Raw genomic sequence first — 13,411 nt, 5'->3', positions numbered from 1 at the left:
ATATTTGTCATGCGCTACTGACATGTATTTATAATGACCATAAGCATATCGTTATGCTATACTGACACGTGCAGACGTATTTTTGTGCTCTCTAGAATTTTTTAAAGTTTTTAAAAATTTTCCAATTTACCCTATTTACCTCTATTTAAAAACAAATAAAATACATTTCAAATCATTTATAAATAGTATTTATTGTTTATTTTTCTAATAAAATTGTAAAAAAAAACTTGACACCACCGCATACACTTATGTTTGCAATTCTCTAGCAACATTTGTATTTACGTTTAAAGTTTTCTAAAGCGTTTGATTGTGCTGTGCTTTGAGTGTATAACCTAACTATGTCGTCTCAAAAGTACTGGTACAAAGGAAAAATTGTTAAGGAAAAAGTTTATTTAGCAATGCTAAAACGTACAGAGAACGGTAAAAACAGACGGAAAACTTAAGATGAAAAGATTATTAAAAAGCGTCGACAAGGCATCAGAAAGACCTCTGATTGGGTTCGAAGGTAACAGAATAATCAAACTTCAGCATATAACTAAGAATTAATATTGTTAATCTTATGAGAAGCCGTTATTAATTCAAAACATTTAAAAAGAAAGAGTAGAAGGTTTGGGTTCAAATTTTCAAATACGATGTCGAAATTGTCTACTAGTCAATACCGTCAAAAGTGGAGAACAGTATAAAAGCCCAGGTACTAGAAAATTGTTATTTTTTATAAACTAACAGTACTAGGTAAGTACATATGGATACGATATCTGTTGACATATAACTATTTATTGATTTAAGCTATCATTTTATTTTTATGTAACATAATAATATTTATTATAGGATCAATTTATAGTGGCAACGGAGAAACCAAATTAAACCAATGGCTTAGTGTTGCTATTTTATCTAAGATAGAGTTAAAGCTTTTTAAAAGGCATGAGAGAATATTTGGACCGTTAGTTGAATTGATAGCAAAGGAAAGCTGGTTTGAAGCGACACGCATGGAAAAAATTCTTACAGATGAAAATATTGAACATTTGAAAAAGTTTTTGTAAATGCGATGCATATAATATCACCATGAAAAGTTGATTCAGAGTATTAAAAATCCATTGAATATCATTTAATTAATTTTATAATTTACTACAACGCAATCCTGATTTTTTTATTAATTATACTATTTTATTTCCTTATATCCATCTTTTTTCATTTCATCATTTTAACTTAAACGTGATTTGAATCATGACAACTGATCTTTTATGCGGTATTGCCACATATCCATGGTGGTGATCGAAAATTTGAATAAAGGAGATAACATGATGTGAATAATTACTTATTATTTTATAAGAAGGCTTATAAGAGTATAATTAGAAAGATATTACGGTAAACCCATGTGTTTAAATTTAAACGTTTAATATGACGTCACCCATAAGAAATACATTGTCCTCAATTTTAAACACTTCTAAACGTTTAAATTCAGCGACAATGTATTTCTTATGGGTGACGTCACAATTACACACTTAAAACGTTTAAATTTAACCATATAGGATTTTAAGGTTTTGCCGTGATATAAACTGTTTGCGATTTAATACCGTTCTAAAATAAATTTGTTTCATTGAGGTCTCTGTATTTTTATATGCTTATAACAAATAGTGAAAAAAATTCAGAGTCTTTTTTATGCTTCAAATATAATAATTTTTTAGTTTTATCTCATTCTCTGCATTTTCGTACAAATGACCGAACCTCCTTAAATGTCTTTCCTAATTTTTGTTAGGCTGGAAGTTCAACAGAAACAAAATTACACATACTTACTGAACGATAGTTTTAAATCATTCGTAATAAACGTAACCTACTACATTGTTTCTTCTTACTACTGCGCGCGTTATGTGGATACAGTATTTATCATTTCTGCAGAGTAAATTGTATTCACTATATTTACGACGAAATATATATTTCCACTATACTTGAATCCGTCTATCTAAAAATAATGAATAATATACAGATGATTTCTTTTTTAATCAGGAAATCAGTCGTACAGAAGAAATAGTGTATTCTATTAAAATATAATGTTGATGAAAGAAAAAACTACAATTTTCACTTATGAATAAAAGTTAATTATTGACAGAGACTGTATTCAAAAAAAAAGTAACTAAACTTATAAAAATATTATAAAGATAGTCATCGTAAATAAGTCAAAAAATTAGAGGCAATAATTAGAATTATTAGTCTTGCCGCTACTGCCGAAATCACTTACCGGTTCTACGTTTCAACTTTTGATTCTTGCTAAAGCGTAACGGTTAGTCAGAATGATTATAAAACGATTGTTAATGTCAATTATACGAAAACGGTAATTAAGATCTTTATCGTGATTGAATAAGTGACCTTCTTGTCTGCGCTATAAGTAGCTTAAGCTGTGATGGCACACATAAGTATAAAATCAATGTAATTATGATGCATTTTTTATTTAATAGTGACATACAACTGACTTTTCCAATTCCGTGACACACATCTTATACTTCTACCCACGTGTAATAAAGATGATCTTACGTGTTGCAATTTCCAGCAGATATTTTCTAAAACTAAATAATCTACAGCTATAGTTTTAAAAAAGGATTCTCAATTAGTCTTATCATAATTGATATTTTTTAATTTGCTCATATTTTAAATTCCTTCAGAGTTAAGTGTCTAGTTATTAAACATTTTACTGTAACGCTTTTTCATAAACATGCAAATCGTACTTCCTGATATTTTCATCCTTCGAAGGAATAGCAACTTTTTTAGTGAATTTCTTACAGATAACTCCAGTGCTAAGAATAATTAAATGTAAATTTTCTAGTAGATATCTAATCTTTTGGAAATTTAAAAATGTGTGAGAGAATAAAAGATGACAGAGTTTATGGAAAAAAAAAAGAAAAAATCAATGAATAAAATAAATTACTTCTTAAATAAATTAAAATCATTTCACTGGGAAAATTAAATAATTAATTATTAATACTCTACGGTAAATATTAATACTCTGCGATGAATATTCCATTATATCATAATAAAACAAGCGGTTATCATATGCAAAAAGAAATTTACTCTGAAAATTTGTCTTTCTTTGGTACATTTTACTGTTTATTAATAGGAATAAAAAAATAATATTATATCATTTTTTTCTTTACAAATAGAAAATTGGAATACATGTTAGAGCAAAATAAATGGGATCAAAAACGAATAAGGAAATTTCAAAGAATTGTGAAAGTCGAGAAAAATATAAAATGATTACTGCGGACAATTGTTATTTTTATTTATTTATCTTATTTATTATTTTTATTTATTTAGTTATCTTGGCTTTTACTTAAGCAAATCATACTACAAAAATACATAAAATAATTAAGAGAGAAGCGCTTGTATTAACAAAATCATGTCAGCTGTGTATATTTAGATGAGAAGAGCTCTCACATATAAGTTCTTCCGTTTTTCCGTAAATACCTTAAATATCTGCTCGTTTATCAAGTTTGTCTTTGAGTTTAACTTTAGGCGGCTTTAACGATTTTATATACAAGGTTATTGCATTGTTTCATACGTGTTTTTTCAAAATCATCTCGAAAATTTCTTTGTTTATTGGTTACCAAGTAACATGTCATCAATCATTGATGGTTCCATTGCAATTCACAATATTAATATAGTTCGAAAAAGTCAAATATGCTTAAATTAACTTTTATTTATCTAAAACTTAAAAAGAATATAAAAGATGCGACCATCATTGATCTCAAAAAATAGACAGAATCATAGCTGTATCCTGAATCTATTTTGTATTATAAGCTAGCTTTGCTTCACACTCTTTTCACTTTGAACTAATACATTTGTAGGGTTCTACATAGCTGCTTCCCAAAGTCAGACTAATTTCGAGCATCCCTTGTACAATCCCAAGAGAGCAATAAGGGGCGGACCCATGATGACATTGAATTCCATTCATTTAGACTAACATTCTGTATCTAAAGAGCCACAAACTTCTAATTTTCTCACATTTCATCTATCTTTTCTATCCTTTATATGAATTATTTATCTACGGACGTTTTCTGCCTTCAAAGTGGCAAAAATATTCCATCTTACTATGATTCAATTGATACTCTTCGTCCGAGAAAGTTAATTACATAGTCCAATTTACAAATTCTTGATAAAACGCCACTATAATAATAGTAGTTCACCGGATGATAAAGTTTAATATAAGTTTTTTCAATAAAACTAAAAAGATAACAAATACAAACAATAAATAAAATAATGAAACGTTATATTCGGTTAAAATTGAGATATTCCATTGACATTTGTCTTAATACAGTAGTACATGTTAGCGTAAACAATTTGAGTTCGTCAGTAATAGTGTACAGTTGTATAAATGTGAACGGAGTATTGCATGGATAAATGACGGGTAACCATAAGGAGTAATTAATGTGAAATCGATCGAAAAAAAAGTAGAGGGAAAGTTTGACTATTAGTTTAGATACGTGGATAAAGTTATTGCATGAGCGGTGAAGTTAACTGCGGATAAGTTATAAAAAACAACAGAATACCTATCTGAATGAAGGTATTCGCTTAAAGATAGACAGAGGGAGATATGGAAAGTATTAAAAGTTTGACACAGATGTATTTGGAAGTTGGTATCTCTCCCTTTCTCTCTCTCTCTCTCTCTCTCTCTCTCTCTCTCTCTCTCTCTCTCTCTCTCTCTCTCTCTCTCTCTCTCTAATCCAATATATCTAAGCATTTATCGCGGCCTAAACTGTTAAGCGAAGATCGAAGGTCTGTTACGCTAGCTGTCTCACTATCCATCCCCTCGTGAGCTCCAATATAGGTACTTTGTCGAGCCCCCGCCGCCCTGCTTTGGACTTTTATTTGGTCTTTTGTGATAACTATGTCCCGACTCAGTGTTACCTTCGATAAGTGGCTTACTGACAGGGTTGACTCTCTCTCTCTCTCTCTCTCTCTCTCTCTCAAATTAAGTTAATTTTTCAATTATTAAATTAGATTTTATTATCGTTTTAAGAAAACAATGAAATAATTTTGTGCTCATTTGGAATAAAAATCGAATATTGAAACTATGAGATCAAAAGGGTCAGAAATTGACGAAACGATAGCTGATGCGCCTGAAAACTATCTGCTTTGCAAGCGAAAGAGCAGCAGCCGGTAATCTCCGCTGTTTGATTAGCACGGACCTTGGTTTTTAGACGGATGGGTGACTGAGATAGGGGCTTGCAAGTTGCTGAGCTTGCACTGCACGGGCCACATAAGCTTACCGATCAAATTTGGGAAATAAGTACGCACTTACAAGATTTGTATTGATCGGGACTTTGAAATATGAAAACTTTATACTAAAACGCGGAAAAGGTTTTTGCAGAGCCACATGCAACAATTCTCTCCACTTTGTTTAAGATTTGATTTGAAAAGAAAGTCAAGTCGACATTTACATTTTTCAATGAATTGATGACTGATGCACCGATCATTTGAAAACGAATTTATGAATGAGTTTTAGAGACAGATCTTAAAAACTCGCTGCAATTTTTATACCAATTCAGTTGTGCGATATATAAATAATATTGCAAAAGTAATAGGAAATTGTGTGAAAAAGTTAAGTTTCGTATGGAAAGTTGAGTTGATCTATACATACACGTTGCTAAGTAAAAGGTTTGTAGGTGATTTACTGTGGCATATCATGCACACCAGATATTCTAGCTGGTGAGCTTGGATAAGAAAGGCAGGATCGATGTCTCAAGATGTAAAGACTGGTAATAATGTAGTGACTAGCACAGAGTTTTGAGCGGCGTTATGGCTGTACGGCATGCGTCGGTAGCGCGCAGTTCTGTAGACCACGAGCAACTGATTTAAGAACAGCCACAAAACATGCGAATCTGCAAATCAAGCGCGTAAAAACAATAAGGCGCTCGTTACTTCGGACTTTTGCAGTAGTTGTTCAAGAAAAAGTAAGATACGTATTCTAGAGAGGAAATCATAATAGAAGACGCGTAGGCTGATTATTAGATGCGGAGAGTAGTAGAGAAGCATTTCCTATTGGGTGAAGGCAAACAAAGTAAAATGTAGTTGAGCGCGAGTGGACTTAGAATTAAAGAGAAGTGCTATAAAGGAGGGTTGGCAGGCAGGCAGCTTTTGATATATGGTCAGAGCCGGCTGCGCCGCTCGGCTCTAGACGTTCCCGAAGCTGATGTGATCCTTTCCTGATTTTAGCAAAATACTTGGTACACAAGTTCCCAAATAAGTAGGGGAAAGGGAACAGTTGCCTAGGGCTGCCAGCGTTCAGTCACAAGCCAGATCAACAAGAGGTTCCTTGGGGGCGTAAGAGAGAGAGAGAGAGAGAGAGAGAGAGAGAGAGAGAGAGAGAGAGAGATTAATGAAACGACTCGGCGTGCTGATTGAAATCCCGCAGCTTATTGCTAGCTCGTCACATGGCTTGACCTATTTATCGCCAATTCTCTGAACAGTACAGCCTTCTTTGAATCACCAGCCACCTGATTAGCACCATGGTACATTGTACCTTTTGTATTCCGTATGGCCATTAGTTAAATCAGTATAGCTAGAATCTATCGATATATCAAGCCCGTACTATGAGTACTTTGTTTGATCAAGCGAAATCCGACAAATTCATCGAGTCTACTTGAATTCGCTTCGAAGAGCAATCAAATTCATTTTTCAGCCTGTAGCGCATTAGCACAAGATTTTTGTTCCGCAAGCAACTACAGCAGCAACTAATACGAATGTGCCAGATGTGCGAGCACGAGATTTATAGTGTACGCGTGGGTTATTAACGATTAGCATCGGACTCGCTTCATTTTCCCACTGGCCGCACATCCGTCAAAACAGTTCTGCCCTCCCTCTACTTGCAGCGAGCCCAAATGCCAAACCTGACCCTCTCTTGCAAGCATGCCTGCCTACTGCCGACCACCATAAAAGAAGCTTACCCGATGGCTTTCGCTTTTTTCCTTGTCCCCCAAAACGACTCGCTGGCTGTATTAGCGTGAGCACAGCATGCGAGTGCAGCGCTGATTGCGGAAAACAAGAGTGAGTTACGAGCCAAGGGTGCGCGAACTTTTAGCTATCTTCCGCCCAGTCAGTGCTTGCGCAGGCAATCTCGTATCCGCGTGCTTGTTTTGGCCGATACATTCGAATTTAGGGCTGCTTTTACGGTCACGTCATGCGCCATTGACTAGCCGCTGGCCATCCAAAATTTCCATTAGCTAATTAACGCTTGTTCAAACTCAATTCATCGATCTGCCAGTGCGCTGCTTGAATACAATTATTTACTGCATTAACAAATTCGCGGAAGCAAGTCTTATTTCTGCAAACTTTGATCGATGTCGCTCCGCACTGTTATGAACAAATACATTTGAAAAGTACGAGAACAATGTTGAGAGCGGAATAGAGCGTGCGGGCTTGAGTATTTAGAGGGTTACGGGAGGAAAGTCGATGACTAGCACGAGAGTTTAAGGAAAGTGGCGCCTTGGAAGTCGCTCGGAATTTCAGCTATTTTCTACAGATTGTCTCGAGACTATATTTTTCGAGGGCTTGACTCTTGACTCGGCTGCGGCTCTCTCTCTCTCTCTCTCTCTCTCTCTCTCTCTCTCTCTCTCTCTCTCTCTCTCTCTCTCTCCTTCTCTTGCGTGCAGACGCGGCGAGAATTGGAGCTCTAGGAATCGGTGCGCCGTTGAGACGAAAAGTTGCGTACCATCTTCTTTAATCTCATTTAGAATATATTTCCTTGAGAGAAGTTGTTCTGCGTTGCAACGTTGCCATATCATTGACTCGCAAGCAACAAAGGAAGCTCACATGTGCGCGTCAAATTGTAAGAGTCGAGCGTGGGATAGGAAGTTGAAGTCAGGCAGAAGCTTTTATTACAGTGGTGGCGCACGCTCGCTGACTTACGGGTAAAGTTTGAGCTACCACCCTTGTCCTGCCTCTCTTCTTTCTCAAAGTTTTTGGGAACGCACACTTTGTCGCCTTCTTACTCGTTCTTTCTCCGCACTGCAACTCTGGCTTGGTTTTACGACGCTTTAATTATTGACTGTAAATCATAGAGCGCGAGTCACAGCAATAAATCTTGACGACAAGTTCGTGCTTGCGATGAGCGAGTGTGAATACGTGGATAGTCAAGCCATTTTATTGTATGCTATTAAATTTGTCTATTACTCCTTTAGTCAGCCCCAAAATCAACTTGCTCTGGTTCGTTTACTTTCTGTCCCTCCCTCTCTCTCCCTCTCACTTAGTTAACAATTTTTTTCAACTTATTATCTTATTGACTTTTACGCTTTACCATTACACCATGCTCTTGTAATACTAAAATCCGTGATTAAGCATTTTACTTATTCAGCAGACACAGAGACTATTAATTTGTTTTGTGGTTCCGTTTGATTTGATAACTTCAACCAATAAACCAACGCAATCATTACGACACTGAGAGGGTTCTGTTTCAGCTATCCTTTGTATATTTAAAGAAAATGCGCTACACATCATCGTTCGCACTTCAACATTGTGTGATAGCGTTGACAAAATTCAGTTTAATTCGGCATACGTATAGAATGCGTACTCTCTAAAGGACCCCTTCACTCGTAAGATGAGTGACGATTCGAGTACGCCGAAATAACAAGCGCGAGGAGATTCTAAATCACTCTGATTACAGATTGTAGGGTTGCTGGGCTTGGTTTGCTCCGTCGCGTTTAGTGATCGCCATGTTGTACAGTCACATCGGCAGTTTATTACGAAATGAGACATAAAGAAAAGTGTAAGAGAAGGAATGGACATTTAAATGCAAGTATTTCGATTAACGTTGGATCGACAAAGCAGATAACAGTGCAATGGTTTTTGCAAAAGTAAGAAGTGAAACGATCGCTAAGGACTCTCGTGTTAAGCTGTTAAAGAGTATAAAGGAAATGAACGTATAAAGCATAACGTGCAGAGAAAGAGAAAGGGGGGAACTAGGGAGGGAGAAGGAGGGAGGGAGGGAGAGAGAGACAGAAAATGCGCCGGGTAGAAAAAAATTATGTAGTCGCAAGGGAAATGTCTGCCTATCAATGCGAGAGTAGTCTGAAGACTCGAAAGACTAAGTTCGAAAATCGCTCGCAAAGCGCCAACGACTTTGTGTAAAATATGATATAGTGTCACTTAAAGTCAGCGGCGTTTCTTCATTGCCTTGTTTTTTTCTTTCGAAAACTAGCCTGTATATAGGCAATGAAAGTAGTTAAGTTATCTAAGCTTGGCGCGCGAGGCCGAGAGAGTAAGAGTTGCTAGTGAGTTACCACGAGTTCACAGAAAATTGTACCTTTTCGATATTACCTCCACTATATTAACCTGCCACATCTTACTCAAAGCTCAGTGCCGACTCATCTAGTCGCGATGTCAATCAACTAATTATAACGCGATAATCCCGATAACCGTTTTTTCCTTTATGTCTTTGCACTCGGCAGAGCAAGGATCGACAAATTCAATTGCGAAATCCGTCTGAGTTTGCTAATGCATATAAGACTTGGAGCAGGACTTGGAAAGAGCAGAACAGTGTTTTGACGGCACTACGACATGATGTATACCCTGGTTAGTAATCTCTCACTGACAATCAGCAAGTTCATTAATATGTTAAGCGAAGTACGGTTGATCTACTTGTTATTCAACATTATGCACGGCTAAGCTAGCAAGCTAGTGCTGCCTGTGCATGTGCATATATATGTGTGTGTAGGTGTATTGCCTCACTACTTGTACTTTTAACTTGCACTATTCTGTTAAATCGAATACTAAGTCTAAACTATAATATTTCCTGCGGCAAGTATCGAAATCAAACTATCATGCAAAGGGTGTATACATAGAAATTTTTCGATTATCAAGCCAATTCTATCCGGCAAGAAGAATACTTTACAATCATATCGTTTGAAGAGGAACCGCAAGAATTTGGTGGAATGTAGAGTGCAATTGTTTTGCGGATACAAGATGGACTGTCTAGTAGTTATGAGCTCGGTATTCATCGAAACTATGTTAGAAAAATCGCAGGGGAAAAAAGCCGTATATGTTACTTGCAATTTGTCGTCGGTTGATTACAAATTACAACCTCGCGATGACTAGCTAAGACACAGAGAGGAAGTTGGCTCTCGTTCTTGATATAAGTTGCTACTGGCTCTGCGAGTCCAAGCTTATAGGTGGACTGGAAAAGTTTATGAAAGTCTTTCTCGGGGCAGCTGCTATTCGAAGAGCTGACTTGGTAAATAGTAACGAGGCGCGCGCGAGCGAATGAGACAGTGAGAGAGGGGGGGGGGGGGGGAGAGGATAAATGAATGCTCAAATGACGCTCAGAAACGAGAAAATTTGGGAAAACAAGCACGGAACGTACTGAAATTGGATAAGGCTTACAAAACGTGCACGCTGTGTCTACAGTTGTTTGTCAAATACACTATACTTTATTCTTATACAAACAAATTCCAATCTTCGTTTTTTTTATCGCAACTTACTTCTTAGCTACTCACCTTGAAGTATCAACACATGCTAAGTCATATTTATGCTTTCACCAAACTTTGCAAATGATTAGGCTCAACAATTTTTCGCCCATTTAATTGTCATTTTCGAGTCCGCTAGTGCTTTTGTTGTACTCTACAAGTTACAAACCTCGATCAAATGTATATTGTAATATATTCGATATAATCTCTCTTGACGGTATAAATAAAACCTTAGATAAAATTCGTAAGAGATTCTATTGGACATTCGGCAAAAAAGATGTTGAAAATTGGTGTAAATCTTGCTCCATTTGTGTTGCCAGAAAAGGTTCATCTGATAAAGGCCACAATCAGATGAAAATTTATAATGTAGGATTACCGTTTGAACGACTTCAAATGGATATTTTAGGCCTTTTCCCAATTTCTTCTTTAGGAAATAAGTACCTCTTAGGTATAACTGATTGTTTTACAAAAGGGTAGAAGCTTTCCCTCTTTCTAATATGTGAACAAAAACTATTAAAGAAGTATTTGTTCGTGAAGTTGTGTGTCGATACGGAGTTCCTATAGAAATACACATTGAACAGGGTACTAATTTTGACGCTAAATTAGTGAAAGAACTATCCGATTTATTAGGTATTATAAAAACAAGAACAACACCCCTTAACCCACAATCAAATGGATAAGTAGAAAGACAGAACAGAACAATACTCGATTACTTATCCAAATACATCGCAAACAACCAAAAAATTAGGATCGTTGGATTTCCTTGTTATCTTTTGGCTTACAGATCTTCGATCTATACTACGACTGATGGAATTACACCAGTCGAAATGTACACTGGTACCGATCTACGACTTCCATTAGGTCTGTTACGTGAATCTCCTCCTACTTCAGAAGAATCATCAAATAAGTGTTATATACAAGTGTTAAATACGAAAGAAATCAAAGCTGAGTTAGATGCAGTTCATGGTATATCTGCCCCTGTGTTTGCAACTGTTTAACATTGGGTAAATGAATTTAAACGTGGCCGTACATCGACTGCAGAGAAACCTCGTTCAGGCCGTCCTGTAGACGTGAGCACTCCGGAAATGATCAATAAAATCCACGACATGATGTTGAGTGCCCGAAGAATAAAATTGCGATATATAGTTGAAGCCACAGGGGTTTCAAAAAATACAGTAATTTCGATTTTGCATGAGAAATTGGACATGAGAAAAATTTCAGTAAGATGTGTGCCGCGTTTGCTCTCAGTTGAGAACAGATGCAGTCGAGTAATGGCCGCTGAGGCCCTCTTGGTGCGTATCCACCGTAATCTGAACGACTTTTTGCGTCGATTCATAGCTGCAGAGGAAACGTGAATACATCACTACATTTCTGAGACGAAGGAACAGTCAAAACAGTGGATTGTAAAAGAAGATTGCTCCAAAGAAGACGAAGACAGTGAAATCGGCCGACAAGGTTATGGCCACTGTTTTTGGGATGCACGTGGAATTTTCGTCGACTATTTAGAAAAAGGACAAACAATCACCGAAGAGTATAATGCGTTGCTGTTGGACCGCTTAAGCGAGAAAATAAAGAAAAAACATCTTCATTTGAACAAAACAAAATTCTGTTTCATCAAAGCAATGCCCGAGTACATACTTGCTTAGTTTCAATAGCTAAAATTAAGGAATTGAAGTTCGAATTAGTAGACCATCCACCGTATTCGCCAGATTTAGCCCCTAGTGAATTTTTTTTATCTCCAAACCTAAAAAAGTGGCTTGCTGGACAACGATTCATCTCGAACGAGGAGGTCATAACACAAACAAATGGCTATTTTGAGGAACTTCCAAAATTATTTTTTTTATGCCTTGAGAAAACTTGAAGGACGCCTGAAAAAGTGCATCAAGCTAAAAGGAGATTGTGTTGAAAAGTAAAAGAAATTATTGTTCTATCTTTTTTTAAGAACTTTTTGATCCACCCTCGTATCATACAACGTGGTTAGTGTACTAAGAAATGATGTTTTGGCTTAAATAATCAGGAAAAAGAGTAAATATTGTGGATAAATATTCAAAAATCAGAATTTATAAGTACTGATAAGTCAATGAGTACAATTTGTAACTAGATACTGATATGACAATATCACGAAGCAATAAATACATTTGTCATCTATCGCTCTCTAAAGATACTAATAGGTCTTTAATAAGATTTATACTTAGAACTAAGTACATAATCTGAGATGACGTTAAAACTACATCATTACTTTTGATAGATTTTTCACTTAACTCAGGAGGTTTATTCAAATTTTAACCAGGATCGTAGATAAACCCACGTAATCTATAATTAAAATTTTCTAATAAAAATATTTTTTTACATATATAAAATAATAAAGGAGCAAAACCAGATCATACCTATAAATATCCTCAAGAAAATTAATTATGCATTACCTCAACTACAATATTTGCTGCAGAGTGGAAATTTTTCATACAATGTAAAACACATTCTTCTACTATCCTAAATAATGTTAGGTAATTGGAGGCCTCTCCGATGTTTTGATTTCAACATCCTATTAATTCAAGATATTAAGTTTCTCTATCGCTTTAATTAATATGACAGAGTTTTTGAAAACATTCTGTCCTAGTGTATTAAAAAAGAAAAATAAGAAAATATTTTGTATTTTTGCTTGAAATTTCAAGGGCATACTGGGTATACTTATATTATTGTTCTCATAGTCGTCAAAGTACGTAATTAGTGAAAATCAATTTATCCCTGAACGATTTCACACGTTTTTCCAAAAATGACCTTGAACAAAATTATGATCACTTTCTCTGAAGCTTCAAATCGTTCATATATTTTATAGTCTCGTTGAATATGTTTGATAATTCAAAAAAACGTTTTAGAATGAATTTTACTGGTATAAACTGTGCTTTCACGGAAATATGAATGAGCTTGTACATTATTAATATTTCTACACTCCGATCTTTCTC

The sequence above is a fragment of the Phymastichus coffea genome, unplaced genomic scaffold (genome assembly GCF_024137745.1).
Source record: "Phymastichus coffea isolate CEN01 unplaced genomic scaffold, Cenicafe_Pcof_1.1 PCOF00216, whole genome shotgun sequence".
In the NCBI taxonomy this organism is placed as follows: domain Eukaryota; kingdom Metazoa; phylum Arthropoda; class Insecta; order Hymenoptera; family Eulophidae; genus Phymastichus; species Phymastichus coffea.
The sequence above is the reverse complement of the archived record's forward strand: the minus strand, read 5'-3'. Positions refer to the sequence as shown.